This window comes from Cyprinus carpio, unplaced genomic scaffold (genome assembly GCF_018340385.1).
Source record: "Cyprinus carpio isolate SPL01 unplaced genomic scaffold, ASM1834038v1 S000006746, whole genome shotgun sequence".
Lineage (NCBI taxonomy): Eukaryota > Metazoa > Chordata > Actinopteri > Cypriniformes > Cyprinidae > Cyprinus > Cyprinus carpio.
In genome coordinates, this window is record NW_024879345.1 from 745621 (window position 1) to 763099 (window position 17479).

Consider the following 17479-nt stretch of genomic DNA (forward strand, 5'->3'; position numbering starts at 1 on the left):
TGACATATAAACTAAATTCTGACACTAAAACTCTATACAATCATAAAAGTCTACACGGGCCTATGCAGAAATCGCGAATAACTGTGACTGGACCCCCCTGAAAAGCGCTGAGAAAAGTAACAAGTATCACAAGACAGAGACGCATTTTGTATTTTTTTTAGCAAGGTTCTAGACAATAATTTACACATTAATTTCGACACTTAGAACTTAAATAGACATTAAACCAAATAAACAAAGAAAAGTGAATAATTGATATTTTTAGACCCCTCGAAACGGCACAATAAGCTCCGCCCATATAATGTAAAATGTTAATATGTATTTGCCATTCTGTTTCTTCTATTTCTGTGAGAGTGGAGCAGCGCATACCGCATCTGAGCATCCCAGGTATGCGATTCATTATTCTGAATGAGTTGCTATGTTGACATTACTGCGAGCATTGTTGGACCATTTCAAATGACAACATTAAATTAATTATAGTAAATATTTTATCAGGCGTAGGGCCTGCTCAGATAGAACCGATATGAAATGTCTTATTGCGCTGCGTACGCAGTGCATTTTCAGATTTGCCCAACCTTAATGATTTACGCGTTTTATCTTTTGATATCAACCTGTAATGTATATGTATTATTAATATAATTATTATTTGTGAAAACGATTGTCAAAACACTTCCATCGTAAATATGATATAATGAATGATATCTGACGTGTTGTTCTCAGTCATCATGTCTTACAGAATGATAGACAGCAGTCACTCCCAGCCGAGAGACTTCACCAACCTCACTCAAACATGCAGCTCCAACATCCAGAAAATCACACAAAACAGTGAGTAGACATGTTTACATTGAACCTCACACCTGAAGAGAAAATTGTATTGGTCATGAAAGTTCTTAATTGTTGTATTCTTAATAAACACACTTTAAAATTGATTATATATATAGATTGTACATTTTTGGAGTCTTATAATTTAATGTTATAATGCCTAAATTCATGTTTTCTGTGCACAGCTGGCCAAATCAAGAGCATGCTGTTCCAGCTCGTCACCAGGCCAGACACACCAGAGCTTCAGGACAGACTGTGAGTCCAGTTATAGGCTGCTCGGGTCCTTCTTTTCATTCTCCTGTAGTCATGCTGCAGTCAAGTCAAGTCACCTTTATTTATAACTTTCACTTTATAAAATACAGATTGTGTCAAAGCAGCTTTTACAGTGTTGAACAGGAAAATAATGTTTCAATAATGTAAACAAAATCCAATTCTGCTGTAAAGCATCTCTAAAAAGAGAACAATAGTAAACAGTCACACAGTGAAGAAAAGCAGGGGGCACACTTTTGTTGGGATTTTTTTATGGTAATTTGTATTGATGCAAAATTTAGAGCAAACAAAGAGCCTGGTCAAAGATGACTAAACTTGGCTGCATTTAAAAATGTCGTTAGACCGGAAGTGACTATCTGACCAACATGTAGAATGACTGATCAAAAATCAAGTCATGTTAAGGTACACCTTAAAGCTGCAGTCCATAACTTTTTTTTTTTTGGTTAAAAAATATCCAAAATCAGTTTTGGAGGATGCACATAACCAGCTAGTTTTCAAAACTCCATCTCCATAGAGTCCTTACACTCTTAAAATGGTTCTAAACAGTACCAGAAAAGGGTTCTTCAGCTGGTAACAATAGCAGAACCCTTTTTGGTGTTAAATAGAACCCTTTTATAGGGTTCCATAAAGAACCATGCTTTGGAAGTGCTATATAGGACCTTAATGGTGTAATAAATAACCATTTTAATGATAGTTTATTTTCATTAATATTAGTATATTAGTATATTTATTAGGGATGCACAATAAATATCAGCACGATATTAATGCTCATCTCGTCAGTAAAGCCGGTTCTGTAATCAGCTGTAAATCTCTACACGTGCATGCTTTCACGTGGAGCAGCATTTACTACACAGAGCCATTGTTCACTGACAAGCTGCGCAAAACCACAATCATATTGTCAGCTTGTCAGTGAACAGTGGCTCTGTGTAGTAAATGCTGCTCCACGTGAAAGCATGCACGTGTAGAGATTTACCGCTGATTACGGAACCGGCTTTACTGAAGAGATGCACATTAAATATCATGCCGATATTTATTGTGCATCCCTAATATTTATATCATTAATATTAGTTTTATTAAATGGATAGTTCACCCAAAAATGAAAATTTGATGTTTATCTGCTTACCCCCAGGGCATCCTAGATGTGGCGGTAATGCACAAATTTTAATTTTTGGGTGAACTATCCCTTTAATAATATTTGAATACATTGTTTATTACTATTGTTTTTTATTCCTCTATCTGCCTGGTCTTATAATATCTTATAGCGTCTATTAAGGTTTTCATAAAAACAACAACAGCATTTTTCATCTTTTATTTTATTTAATGAAATGTGAAACTGTAGCAAAAATGACAGTGATCTAACAACCGTTATTAGCAGAATACAATAAATGACAATTGACACTGAACATAAGTAAATATTTAAAGAAGTAAGACCAAGTTCCAGTGAAATGCTGTATTTTCACAATCGTCTGCCTGTCAGTCCATCATTATGTGTATTTTGGTGTGATTGAGTGGCAGTCTCTCTCTGCAGATGACGTGGTTGTAGGATGTGACAGTATCTGAAATGCACAATTGAGTTTAGAGCAGTGTTGGGGGTAATGCATTACAAGTAACGCGAGTTACGTAATCAGATTACTTTTTTCAAGTAACTAGTAAAGTAACGCATTACTTTTTAATTTACAAGAAAATATCTGAGTTACTTTTTCAAAAAAGTAACGCCAGTTACTTTGTATTCCCATTTTTTGACTGACAAGCCTCCTGAAGTATGGAGACGTTGTGTGCGCTGTGTGAACATGATGTTACTGTAGTTCTAGACTAAATGTGAATGTGCATTAATTCATCCCACTCACAAAAAAACAAAAGACAAAACAGATTTAGTATTCATCAAAATTAATCAAAACAGTGAAATGCAAACTCAGAATATGACGCAAACCTGCAATAACTAAATATATTAAATAACACAAATGTATCTATTCCCATTTTATTAACAGTGTCTTTGCTGCTGACCTTTAATGATCCAGTTCAACCATACTAATAATCAAAAATGACTTTAGATAAACTAACAATTGTGCTTCATTGTTTTTTTTTTATTGCTGAAGAGTGTTGAACCTTCTTCTCCTGTGTTCTACTGTACAGACGTGAATTTACTTTTCCTTCAGCCTGAGGTTTATTCATTATACAGTTTTGGTGTGAAAAGGGCTTTTACATTTGCTATAAATAGAACTTCTTATATTAAAAACAATCAAGCCCTGCTCATATTTAAAAAAGTAACGTGAAAGTAACGCAAAAGTAATGTAACACATTACTTTCCATAAAAAGTAACTAAGTAACGTATTTAGTTACTTTTTTCAGGGAGTAACGCAATATTGTAAGCCATTACTTTTAAAAGTAACTTTCCCCAACACTGGTTTAGAGTTACAATGTGCCTCCTTCCATTTGTTTAAGTAAAAACTATTATTTTTATGAAGGCCAAAAGTATTTTATTATGGATGGGTGCTTTTTAATTCACTTCTTTTGGACTGATGCACTGCAACACCTGCTGAGCACCATTAAACAGCTTGGAAGATCAAAGACAGTTTTTAAAATAACTCCAACTGGATTCATCTGAAGAAGAAAATCATATTAACCTAGGACTCCTTGAGGGTGAATGGGCTAATTTTCATTTTTGAAACTCTATAAGTATAACAATAATAATAATTTGGATGATTTGACGTGATCTCAGCTTATTTGCAATTGTTAGATTTAATCACCATTGGCAGCGTGATTTACTGTAAAACATTTTTTCTCAGTTGGTCAGAACAAAACTGGGAGACATGTTACTTAATTTGTTTAGATTAAATTTTCCGTTGAAACTTCTTATTTTGGACATAATTCTGAAGTACAGTGAATGTCCACACTGGTGCTACTGTCAGCCCACATGTACACCTCAAAACATTAGATTCATCAGCCCTGAGGAGCCTAGCCGATGATAATCCTAAATAAATTAGTTAATTTTGAAGATATGTTGCGATTGAAGGTTTAAATAAGAGATGACGACAAAGAGGGCAAACTTACACACTGCAGCTTTAAGGAAAATTAGTTTTTTTTGCTACTCTCATAATGTTTGATTGAAGAAAACATGTACAATGCTGCTTGAAAGTTTGTGAACCCTTTAGAATTTTCTATATTTCTGCATAAATATGACCCAAAAGATCAGCATATTTTCACACAAGTCCTGAAAGAGAACCCAATCAAACAAATAAGACAAAAATATAAACTTTTTTTTCTGGAAAATGATCCAATATTACATATCAGTGAGTGGCAAAAATATGTGAAACTCTAGGATTTGTAGTTAATTTGAAGGCAAAATTAGAGTCTGTCTGTTCAGAAGTGTTTAAAATTCAATGGGTGTCAATGCATGCCCTGTTTTATTTCAAGAACAGGGATCTTGTGGGAGTCTGAACATGTTTGTGGAAGCGCATCATGGCACCAACAAAGGAGATTCATGACTTCAGAAAAGGAGTTGCTGGTGCTCATCAGGTTAGAAAAGTTTACTAAGACATCTCTAAAGGGTTTGGACTCCACAAATCCACAGTCAGAGAAATTGTGTACAAATGGAGGAAATTCAAGACTATTGTTACCCTCCCCAGGAGAGGTCAACCAACAAAGATCACTCTAAAAGCAAAACGTTTAATAGTCTGCGAGGTTCCAAAAGACCCCAGGGTAACTTCTAAGCAACTAAAGGCCTTTCTCACATTGGCTGATGTTATTGTTCATGAGTCCATCATCAGGAGAACACTGAACAAGCATGTTGGTGGTAGTATCATAGTTTGGGCCTGTTTTGCTGAATCTGGGCCAGGACGGCTTGCAATCATTGATGGAACAATGAATAATGAACATCTGTCCGAGAACTGAATCTCAATTAGAAAGTGGGTCCTGCAGCAAGACAACGACCCCAAGCATAGTTGTTCTAATAAAGAATGTTAAAGAAGAGCAAAGTTAATGTTTTGGAATTGCAAAGACAAAGTCCGGATCTTAATCCAATAGAAATGTTGTTGAAGACCTGAAACAAGCAGTTCATAGGAGGAAACCCACCAACATCACAGAGCTGAAGCGGTTCTGTACCGAGGACTTGTGTAGGACTTATCAGCAGTTACATGAAATGTTTAGCTGCAGTTATTGCTGCAAAAGGGGGTCACAGCAGATACTGAAAGCAAAGATTCACATACTTTTTGCCACTCACAGATTTCTAACATTGGATCATTTTTCTCAATAAATAAATGAAAAAGTATATATTTTTGTCTCATTTATTTGATCGGGTTCTCTTTGTCTACTTTCAGGTGAAAATCTGCTGATCTTTTGGGTCGTAATTATGCAGAAATATAGAAAATTCTAAAGGGTTCACAAACTTTCAAGCAGCACTGTACACATACCACACTCATCAGCATGAAGCAAGAGGCCTGCAGTACTGATAATAATACTTTAGCTAAAGTAATACGTTTTGCGTAATATCTAAGTTAATACTTGTTCAAAGCAATCACTTCAGCAGTGTTTGTACTATTTTCTGTTGTTTTATTTTGATAAAATAATTTTATTCACTTTTATTAATAAATACACTGTCATTAAAATACATTAATTTAAAATAATAATTCTAATAATCATAATAAGATTCCGAAAGCTTCTTACTGTACACTGCTTTGAAATTTCAGTCATTTAAAATTGCATTTCAATAGTAACAATATGTAATTTTCTTATGTAAAAATATGAATATATTCTTAAATATGATGGTTCCATTAACTGTTTGCATCTGCCCAACAAATGGAAAAGTCTGCCAGCTATTTATTACCACATTATAATGCTTCAACAACACAGGAGCATTTTACCCCAAATATACATATTCTCCAGTTACTGAAAACATAATCAAAACTGAACATTATTAACAAAACTTTCGTCTCGAAATATATTTGCTAATTTTAACATGAAACATTAACAGAAATATTAGATCAACTTTGTGATCTCCTGAAGGATCATCCAAATATTCACAGAAAAATTCAGGAAAGTGCTGCAGTGAGTTTTTGTGCCATCTAGTGGTTAAGAATCTAAAAATCTAATCTAATTCGCCTTTTACCTCGTGCACTTTCAGTCCTGTTGAGTTGTACCCTAACTCAGTCTGTCTGTATGAATGGCTGAAAACAGTTTATATTAGTGGAAAATGTTTGCAGGAGTTAGTTATTAGAATTTCAGCTTATCCAAAAGTAATAAAAGATTGGTTACAATTTATTTTGAGGTTTCATATACAGTGTAATTATACAATAAGTGTTGAGTAATATTAATTAACAGTATGTACATACTGTAGTGTTAGCATTAGGATTAGAATATAGAGTGTGATTAGTTTACTAAGTGCATTAAACAGCTGAATATCTGTAGCAATTGATGCCACTAACTCTTGCAGAAACTTTGTAAACAATACTTTGTTTCCAGCGACTGTTAAAAACCTCTGTATACTAATTATGTCTCACAAAGTGGATGAATGTATTACCAGCCCTACTGTTTCAGCATCTGCTCATTTTGGTAAGAGACTGTTAGGAATAGTAACATCTCTGTTTGTTGCAAACAGCCAGCAAATGCAGCACTACACAAACCAGTTAGCAAAAGAGACCAACAGACATCTGAAAGACCTGGGCTCTTTACCACAGCCACAGTCCCTGTCAGAACAGGTGAGTTCACACTGCCTCAAACCAATGTGCATCTGACCTCATATTGGCCAGATGCGGTCATGCTAATGCTTCTCTTCACACAGCGACAGCAGAGGATTCAGAAAGACCGTCTGATGAATGACTTCTCAGCTGCCCTCAACAACTTCCAAGTGGTCCAGCGGCGAGCCGCAGAGAGGGAGCGTGAATCAGTGGCGCGGGCTCGAGCTGGCTCAAGACTCCAGGTAACTATATTAGCTTATAAGCTAATGCTAATTTTTTTTTCTCATTTCCTTAATAAAAAGCCTTTCGTTTTGCAGGTTGATGAGCTCAGTCAAGATGAACAGCTTGTGACATTTGAAAAGTAGGTTCATCATTTTCATTGAGACCTCCCAAAAATGAAAATTCAGTCATTATTTACTCACCTCAGGATCGTTTCAAACCCAAAATCTTTCTTTCATCTTTCAAACACCAATGAAGATATTTTTTATATATTCTCATGATTTTTTATCAGCCATTGAAAGTTAATAAAGACATTGTAAAAGTAACCCACCATTTTCTTAAACTTATTTGCAGAAAAGAAACGGATTGCCCATCACTAAATAGACTTTTTTTTTAATGCTGTTATTTACATTGCACAACAAACATATATAGAACACATCAAATATGCTCAACAGAAGCTCAGTTGTTTTTGCTTGACACTCGATAAAACGTGTCACACAAGCACATCTGAGTTTTGTTCTCGCTCTTCACTCATGAGGATGAGTAAATGATGACAGAATTTTCATTTTTAATGGCTTAATGTCGGAAATTTAAAAATTAATCCTTTATCAAGCTGTGTTCTTAATTCATTTGACCCTAATTCAAACCCAAGGAACAAATATCGATAGTCACATCACAAACATGCGATACATATTCCAAGATGATTTACTGATATGATATGAATCAGATATGAACAGAGTGGGTCTGGTGAGAGATATGAAAGCAGAAAATGTTCATAGCTTTTTTTTTCATTTGAAAAGAATGAAGAGTGGAAGATGCAGACAGAAGAAGAGCCTTTTACCGAAGAGGACCTTGAGCTTATTAAAGAGAGAGAGACCAATATCCGTCAGCTGGAGGTGAGCACTTCCTGTATGACATCAGCATACAAAATTGAGCATTTCTCATAAGCATTCAAGCTATAGCATGTCATAAAACATCATCTTTTTGTACACTGTCATAATTTTTTGAAAATGCTAATTACATGGTAATCGTCAGACATGAATTCAAATACAATGTCCCAACTGCTTTCTGTTCTTGATTCTTGATTCTTGATTCTTGATTCAGTCAGACATTATGGACGTGAATCAGATCTTCAAGGACCTTGCAGTTATGATCCATGACCAGGGTGACATGATAGGTAGGTTAGTCTAGTTATCTCCATCCAGAACTCTTTCCCTGCACAGATTCAGTTGTTCACCGATTTTAAGGTCTGCTTTCTTCATGTCATCATTCACAGATAGCATTGAAGCCAATGTGGAGAGTGCAGAGGTGCACGTGGAGAGAGGAGCTGAACAACTCCATCAGGCAGCTTATCATCAGGTATCAGGCCATGATGGACTTTTATATGACTTTCCTTCCTTTATACATACATTACCGGTCAAAGATTTGGAATAAATAACTTTTTTTCCATTTTTTTTTTTTTTTAAAGATGTTTATTATGCTCAGCAAGGCTGCATTATTTTATTAAATATAACACAAATATTACATAGTACAAGTATTTTCAACATTATTAATAATAATTGTTTCCTATACACTACCATTCAAAAGTTTAGGGTCAGCAAGATTTTTTTTAAGAAATGTATAATTTTATTCAGCTGTATGCATTAAATGGATCAAAAGTAATGACATTTATAAGGCATCAATATGCAAAATATTTCTGTTTACAAATACATTATATTCTTTTGAACTTTCTATTTATCAAAGAATCATATGAAAGAAAATTATTTGTGTTTTTCACAAAAAAAATATTATGCAGTAATAGTGTGTATAAGTGATAATAAGAAGAAATATTTTTAGGAGCAAATCAGCATATTATAATAATTTATGAAGGATCGTGTGTACTGTTTTTGAGCAAATAAATGCAGCCTTGGTGAGCATAAGATTTTTGTTTAAAAAAAGTGATTTCCATCTTTTGACTGGTAGTTTATGTAACAGATGCATTCACTAACATCAGTAGTGCTGCCTAGTAGACTGTATATAATTTTTACATTTTTTTTTTCCTTTTAAAGAAAATCTCGCAAGAGGATGTGTATTCTGGCTCTTGTCTTGTCGCTAGTGGCGGCCACCTTTGCTATAATTATTTGGCAAGCAATCAGATGAGATGAGAGCAGAATCTTACAGAAGTACAGGATCCTACTTCAGTGTTGACTGGGTGATGTGTGTGTATGTGTGTGTGTGTGTGTGTGTTTATTGTGTGTGCATGTGTAAACGCATATTTGTGGAAAAAAAAAAGAAATAAATTAATTTTGTGTAGGAATGGCTTGTAATATTGTGATGTGAACCTAGTGTCTCTTAAACATTTTGAACCATACACCCCATTCTTATCTAAGACAATTATCAAACTTCACATCACTTCAAATCTCAGCTCAAACATGCATGGCTCACAGAGACATATTTTCTTTATTAATATGGATCAGATTCTACTATTAAGAGCCATTCCTGCAGAAATACAGATTGTATTTTCACAGTATCTGCACATTTGTGTTACATAAACAGTGCTAGTAAGAGAAAAAAATGTTTGTCCATGAAATATCTTGATCATATACAGTACAGCATTAAACATGATAAGGTTTACGTTTGCAACCACTTGCATGAATGTAATTCCTTTTAAAATTTGTATTTTGTTGCTGCAGGTCTTGATTCTCTGTTTTTTTTTTGTTTTGTTTTTTTGTTTTTTTTTTTACTGAAATTATGCAAAATAATAATATTTAGTATATTCTTAAATATATATATATATATATATATATATATATATATATATATATTTATATATATCTCATTTTAACATTTTAATGTTGTGCTTGTTTTGATGCAGTGCTTTGATTCTCAGAAGTAAATGTATTTCTTAGTAGGACATAATAAACATGAATTAAGTTTTAATAAATTGTTCTTCAGTACTTATCTTCTATCTATATAGGTTTTTATTTCAGATGATCAAATCTAATTTGTTGTGAATGTTTCTGTTTTTTGTATGCCTTAAAAGTGACATTAAAAATAGAAACAAAATTATTACTATACACTACCATTCAAAAGTCTGGGGTCAATATTTATTTTTTAAATAAATTTATCATTTTATTCAGCTGGATGTGTTAAACTGATCAAAAATAATGACATTTATAATGGAACTAGGGATATGCCGGTATCAAATTTTCATGTTGCGATTAATTGCTAATGCTTTTATCACGGTATATGGTATTATCACGATATTGAAATTTAGTTTCTAAAAGTGGTCATATTACAGTATAACAGGTTAAATAACTTTTTTCTTATAACAAAAATAACTAAACATTTAAATACAATAAAGCAATACAGGAAAATATATCAAGTTAAACGTTTTACACAGATTAAAGTGCAAAAGAACTATAAAGACCCATAGGTGTCACTTTACAATAAGACCTCATTAGTTAACCATTAACATTCACAATAAGCAATAGCTACATTTGCTACAGAAGTTATTAATCTTTGTTAAAAAAAAAAATACAACTCTTAGTTCATGTTAGCTCATTAAATAACACAGTTGCAACTTTCAATTTTAACAATGAATACCTGAGATGAATGAATGTTCAGAAGAATTTTTCATTGGCAGTTTATGTTAACTAATGAATTAACTAATGTTAACTTATGAAGTCCTAATGTAAAGTGTTAACGAACAATAAGGAATCAAAAGACTTTCAAACAACATCTAGGGCATGTTGTAGTCCAGATTAAAATGTAAAAAAAAAAAAAAAATTTGAAAATGAATAGCCTGTTAAGTCTAAATATTTAAGTATTTGGCGCTGTGATGAACACCATAGCAAATCCACAAATCTGATTGGCTATTTAAATCTATTTAAATACGTTTTAGAAAGTAGCAGCTGCTTTATATATAATTTGTAATAAATAATTATTCACGGTATTTAGAAGTGCCCATGATAGCAATACCGTGCATAATCATTACCGTGATATATCGCATTACCGAATACTGGCACATGTCTAAATGGAACATAATAATTGTAACAAATAAATTGTTCTTTTAAATTTTCTAATATCTCAAAGAATCAATAAAAAATCTATAAAATTAACAATTTTCCACAAAAATACTAAACAGCAAAACATTTTTAATAATCAATTTCAACATTTATAATAAATTGAAATGTTTCTTCAGCACTAAATCATCATATTAGAATGATTTTTGAAGGATCATATGACACTGAAGACTGGAGTAATGATGCTGAAAACTCAGCTTTGCATCACAGGAATAAATTACATTTTAAAATATATTCAAATAAAATGCTATTATACAATGAAATAATATTGCAGAACTCTACCATTTTTATTGTATTTTTTGATCAAATAAATGTAGTCTTGGTGAGCTCAAGACACTTCAGAATCTTACAGAACGGTATACTCTTAAGAGGGTGTATTTTGTAGTTGGTTGTTTATTCATCTTGACAGTGCTTAAGAAGTTCCTGGTGTTACGATCTCTTTCTGGATCGCAACAAAATAAGGGAGTCACCACACACCACAGCTAATTATTAAGTGAATTTATTTGTCCGTATTGTGATGGGGTGAAGAAGCACACGACACGAGGATGCAGGTAAGTTCCCCGAAGGGTGGATTTTTATTGATAAAGTGACTGGGGAAATGACCAATTTGAGGGGGTTTGGTGCTCGGAGCCTGGCTTCTCTCTCTCTCTCTCTCTCTCCTCTCCTTCCGTGCGCTGTGCTGTGTGGGTCCGTTATTTCCCTTCATGGCGGGGCTGGCGGTCACACACTGCTGTCTGTGGAAACTAACAGAGGGCAGAGTTAGCCGAGTCTTTGGAGACATCTCTCACTTCTATGCTCATCTCCCAGGCTTATAAAGCTGGTGCTTGATGGGCAGGTGCAGGTGTGACTGCTCGGTTTCCAGGGCGACGCTGATGAGAGCTCGGGACACGTGTCACAGTATAAAACAGAACAACATAGAATGTCAATATAAATGGTAGTCAGTGTGTCAGCAGATACATGTAAGTGTGTAACAAGTATGAAAGACAGTAATCCACCCAAATACAGTTTACGGATCTTTCAAGAACCACAACCATCTCCATAGGAGATGGATCAACGGTGGTGATCTCCCATATTGCTCACATCTCATCAGTCCTCCGGTAGCCTCATGAGTAACCCAAGGTACGGAGCAAACAAAGACAGCTCAAGCGCCGCACAAGCCCTGCCCGCGCTCACACACACCACCCTGCGTCTCTGTCCCAGTCTTTTATAGAGTGCCATGATTACCTTCAGGTGTGCAACCACTACCCTCAGCCAAATCACATGTAACTCAGAAATAACCGGTTACTTGCTGAAACCATCACACTGGCATTTTGAAGTTCTAATGCCATCTTCTTTACAAATCACAGAAATCATTGCTGAAAACAAAAAATTTTATAATTGCTCACAAATTGCCCATTGCTCAGCTTGCGTCATATTTAGATATGAATGCTGTTATAGATATGTTCCAGTCAGTTTTAAGTCTCTTCATAGTACAGAATCTGCCCTTCATATTTAAAAGATCTTTCTCGGTTTGTCTTGGAGATCTGTGTTCTACATCAGCTAAATTACATAGTGGTGTACCACAGGGGTCTATACTTGGGCCTATTTTATTTTCATTATATATGGGCCCTTTGGGCTACATTTTTCATAAATATAATATAAAGTATAATTTATATGCAGATGATACTCAGTTATATATCCCAATAGATCCAAATGGTTCTCAGTTCTTTGGTTGATTTGTTAATTTTTAGGTTGGGTTATGTGCCTGGTTGGCAAGCAATTTTCTTCATCTTAATACCAATAAGACTGAGTGTGTTGTTTTTGGACCTTCTGCTTCCATGGAAATTATAAGTAGGTTGGCCACTAAAGATAAGTGTTTCAGATCATGTTAAGAATGTGGGTGTTATAATGGATTCAGCCTTAGTTTTAGATAAACACGTTACTAGTGTTGTGAAGGCTGCCAACTCAGAATTATTTCTAATCAAGACCTGCAGTTGCAACTTATCAACTCAGAATTATTTCTAAACTGAAAACATTTTTCTCTTTTAAGGATCGGGAGACTATTATTCATGCCTTTGTTTCATCACGCATCGATTACTGTAATTCGGTATATATTCTGTATATATAGGTATTTCACAGGGTCAATTATCTCGTCTTCAATTAATACAAAATGCTGCTGCCAGACTTTTGACTCGCACAAAGAAGAGAGAGAGAATTACTCCAGTTTTGGTTTCTTTACACTGGTTGCCTGTAGAATTTAGAATTGAATTTAAGGTTTTGCTGATGGTTTTTGAAGTGTTGCATGGCATTGCTCCAAAATATATTGTTGACCTATTGATTCCTTATCAAAATTCAAGAAACTTGAGATCTTCTAATTAGATGATTCTTCATGTTCCCAAACCGAGATTACAATCAAAGGGTGATAGGGCTTCCGCAGTGGCTGCTCTTCGATTATGGAACCCTCTCCCAGTTCACATTAAATCTTTTCCATCTGTGGATGTTTTAAAGTCTAGATTGAAATCGTACCTTTTTGGTAGAGCTTTTAGAATTGACTAGAGGGACCAGGTTTTACATCTTGTTTGTGTGACTGTATGTAATGTTGCTGGAAAGCACTTTGGTCAATGGCAATTGTTTTAAATGTGCTATAGAAATAAATTTTTTTATTGTATTGTATTTTATTGGGCCTATGAATACAATCTGCTGATTTAAATAGGACTGCAAAGTACCATGTTAATGTTCACAGTTTATGTTTCACCCACAAGGTGGCACACTGTAAACATCACGGATCGCCAGCCCGCCTTGGTCATCAAAGGTCACCATGATATGAAGTTAATGCTTGTTTTTGTAATGACAGAATATTCAATGTTGTGTTATGTTGCTCAGGACATAACCTTTATGAAGGGTCAGGATCACAAATTAGAATTATAATTTCATTATGTTAATCCTGAGATTGAAGTGCTGTTTGGAGTTATTTTTGAGTGGTCCTTTGTCATTCTTGTGCGTCACTTATTGCCACAATCAGCGGGCATAACACCCCCACTGTCCTCCTCTGATTAGCATGACTAACCCTCCCCCTTAGTGCTGCCACAGGGACTGTGTAGGAGTTGGAGGTTTTGCATTATTTCTTAGTGCAAACCATATCAGAATTGCAAACATTCATTTAACTTAATGTAAAATTATTTTCAATTGCATATTTAAATGACAACATTGGCCACACCCATGTTTACTAAGGTAGTGACCATCATTTTGACAAGAAATTATGGTCCTGGAACAACATTTATACATTATCAGCCATCAGATTTTAGGAAAGGGTTTTGGTTTTGCTTAGGCCAGAGGGTGAGAGCTGTAAATATTAATCTTTAACATAACACCCCACACTCAACCACACAGAACACCTTATAAAATCCAGTTATGCATTAATACTATTGTGCATTTGAATGTGTTTGTGAGGTAGAATATCAGTAAAATATAGGTGTCTGGTACTATTCAGTTTTCCCTTTCTTTTCTGTGTTCCATTTTGCACAGTAAATTAATAAAATAACATCTGTGTGTTCTTTAGGAGAACAAAGAGAGTCCTAAGGGGAAAGGTAAAATCACCTCTCCCCCTTGGCTGCTATTTTTTACGTGGTGTGAAAGGAGGAATGTTGTTTGTTAGATTCATTTTCATCTGAGGCTACTTTTTCCCTTCTATCTTTTTCATTTCCTGCTCCAGAGCTGAATCTTTGCAGAAACACGAGAACAAAGGAAATGGGAGTTGGTGGTCCTGTAATTTGTGTGTGTGCATTGTCTTATTTTGCGAATCCAGGTGGTGTGGTAGAGGCACTGATGACAAACTGTTGGTCATATCAACAGATTTTTTTATGCTATGCTATGCTACACTTTTAATTGTTTATTAAAGGAATAGTTCACCCCAAAATGAAAATGTGTTGAAGATTTACTCAGCTCAGGTAATCCAATATGTAGTTTGTTTGTTCATCATAACAGATTTATAAAAATGTATCATTACATTACTTGCTCGCCGATGGATCCTCTGCAGTGAATGGGTGCCGTCAGAATGAGAGTCTAAACAGCTGATAAAAACATCACAATAATCCACACGACTCCAGCGCATCAATTAATATCTTGTGAAATTAAAAGCTTTGTGCTTGTAAGAAACAAATATCCATAATATTTAAAAAAAAAAATTGTCTGAATCAAGAGAAAAATATGTACATTTACAATAGTGAATTTTGCAGATGCTTTTATTCCAAAGTGATTTACAAAAGAGGAACAAAGCAATTAATCAAAGAGCCAACACTCGTTGCAGTTCCCAAATGCCAGATTTATTAGATAAATATGCACAGATCAAGCATGGTTTACAAGTGAAAAAAGTCTAAAACAGTTCTAAACAAAAAATGTTGGTGCATTTTGATTTGAGAGGACAACAGGGGATGGACTTCGAGAAAGTATTATTATGAATCATAAACTTGTATTTTGGCCAGAAGCAACAGTTTAATGATGGATTTGTTTCTTACAAACATTTTCATTTAAGATTTTAACTGATGGAGTGGATTATTGTGATGTTTTTATCAGCTGTTTGGACTCTTATTCTGACAGTACCCATTCACTGCAGAGGATGATGTAATGCTATATTCCTCCAAATTTCTTTCAGATGAAGTAGCAAACTCATTTTGAGTACATTTTCAGCAAATTATCATTTTTGATTGAACTACTCCTTTAAAATCAGTATGGACAAAACAACACATGCATAAAAGACAAATGGCATCATATGTCATGTTATATGAGCTTGCCGTTTAGGTAGTCTTTTATAAAATTCCATAAACCCTTTTAAGCCTACTGGTTGTATTAGTGGACAAAATTTTAGTTTGGAGTTTAAAGAATCTCAGGTATTGTCATCAATAAATAAAGATGTAGACTGTCTTGATTTCATGTGAACATTTTTAAATTTGTGTTGTAAACACTTCATTCCAGTTTGTCCCACTGGGAGAAAATGCCTGTTCCAAAGTGAAATAAAAGAAAGCAAGCAAAACTTAACACAGCTGTTTAAAGAGCCTGTTATTCATCTAGAAATAAAAGTTCTCTAGTTCTTTAATAAAAATCATGATCACAAAATCATGATCAAATTAAGGAATAAATTAGTAAAATTTAAGAACAGAGTTTCAATACAATTATTATACTTTGCCTTCTTTTTAGTAATGGGCATCTCAAGGGGTTTCTCAAAGGAAATTCCTATTGGCCAAAACATCATATCTTGTCTCATGATGACCAAGTTGCACCAATAGCTTAGAATTTCTGGTATCCCACAGCACTTCATCGCCCTCAAACTGATGGTGTTGTGATGTATTTTAAATCAGTGTGTATCGATGTAAACAGCATAAAAAAACATCCAGTCAGAGACCAGTCTTAAATTAATTCAACAAAATGGCCAGTAAATTGCTGCCAAGGTTTTCCAGTTTTGTTTGGTTAGACCTAATATCTAGGGGAACAACAAATATTCCAATATTATGTACTGTACAGGTTGTGCAAAATTGTACAATGCTCAAAATTTCAATAGAGCAAGATGACTTCTTACCCCCACCTTATTTTTTCTCTTGGCACAAAAACTAACACATTTGATGAATGGCTATGCTCTTCTTATTTTTTTCATTTTATATGAATATCAACATTAGTGTGATTTAGTCATTCAAACGTTTTGATCTATGACATTGTATTCGGTTACTATTTGTTAATGAATAATTTGTGTACACATTAAAACCTATAGGCTAATTGAGTGAAATCATTCCATTTGAATTCATAGTGTTGCAATATATTGTGTCATATCTTTATTATATCAAATACTTGCAATTAAGTAATATATATATATATATATATATATATATATATATATATATATATATATAATATACACACACACATACAATGTATATAAGTCATAGAATAAATGTACCTTTCTGATGAATCTCTTTTATTGGAATTCTACTTTGTCTGTCATTTGTTATTTAATTAATCTGAATAAATTAATCTAAATTATCAAAACACAATTTTAAATGGGAAAGTGGATTTTTGTATTTTGCTTTAATGACACTGGAAATACAAACATTTTGTGCTATGGCAAAATGTTTCTGTTTATTTCCCTTAATGACATTGGCTGATAATCATCACGCTGCATATTCTATATTTATTTAAATATGTTACTACTGAAAAATAAGGGGACATCTTCCCTTGTCTTGACCTTCAAGCTAATATATATATACATATATATATATATATATATATATATATATATATATATATATATATAAAAAACATTATTCTAGAATGATTAAATCTTTTTTTTTATTTTTATAATTTCTGGTATTTCTTAGTTATAGTATTAGTAGTCAGCCAAAAGACTCCCCACCTGCACTGCCAGAGATATTTTAAGACATAATAAGATGCGATTTAAGAAACCTGCCA

The 17479-nt window shown here is 33.9% G+C and overlaps 1 pseudogene; it reads left to right on the plus strand.

Annotated features, from left to right (window-relative positions):
• The first annotated feature begins 308 nt into the window (after positions 1-308).
• On the plus strand, positions 309-9687 carry LOC109072132 (annotated as a pseudogene).
• Positions 9688-17479: the final 7792 nt, after the last annotated feature.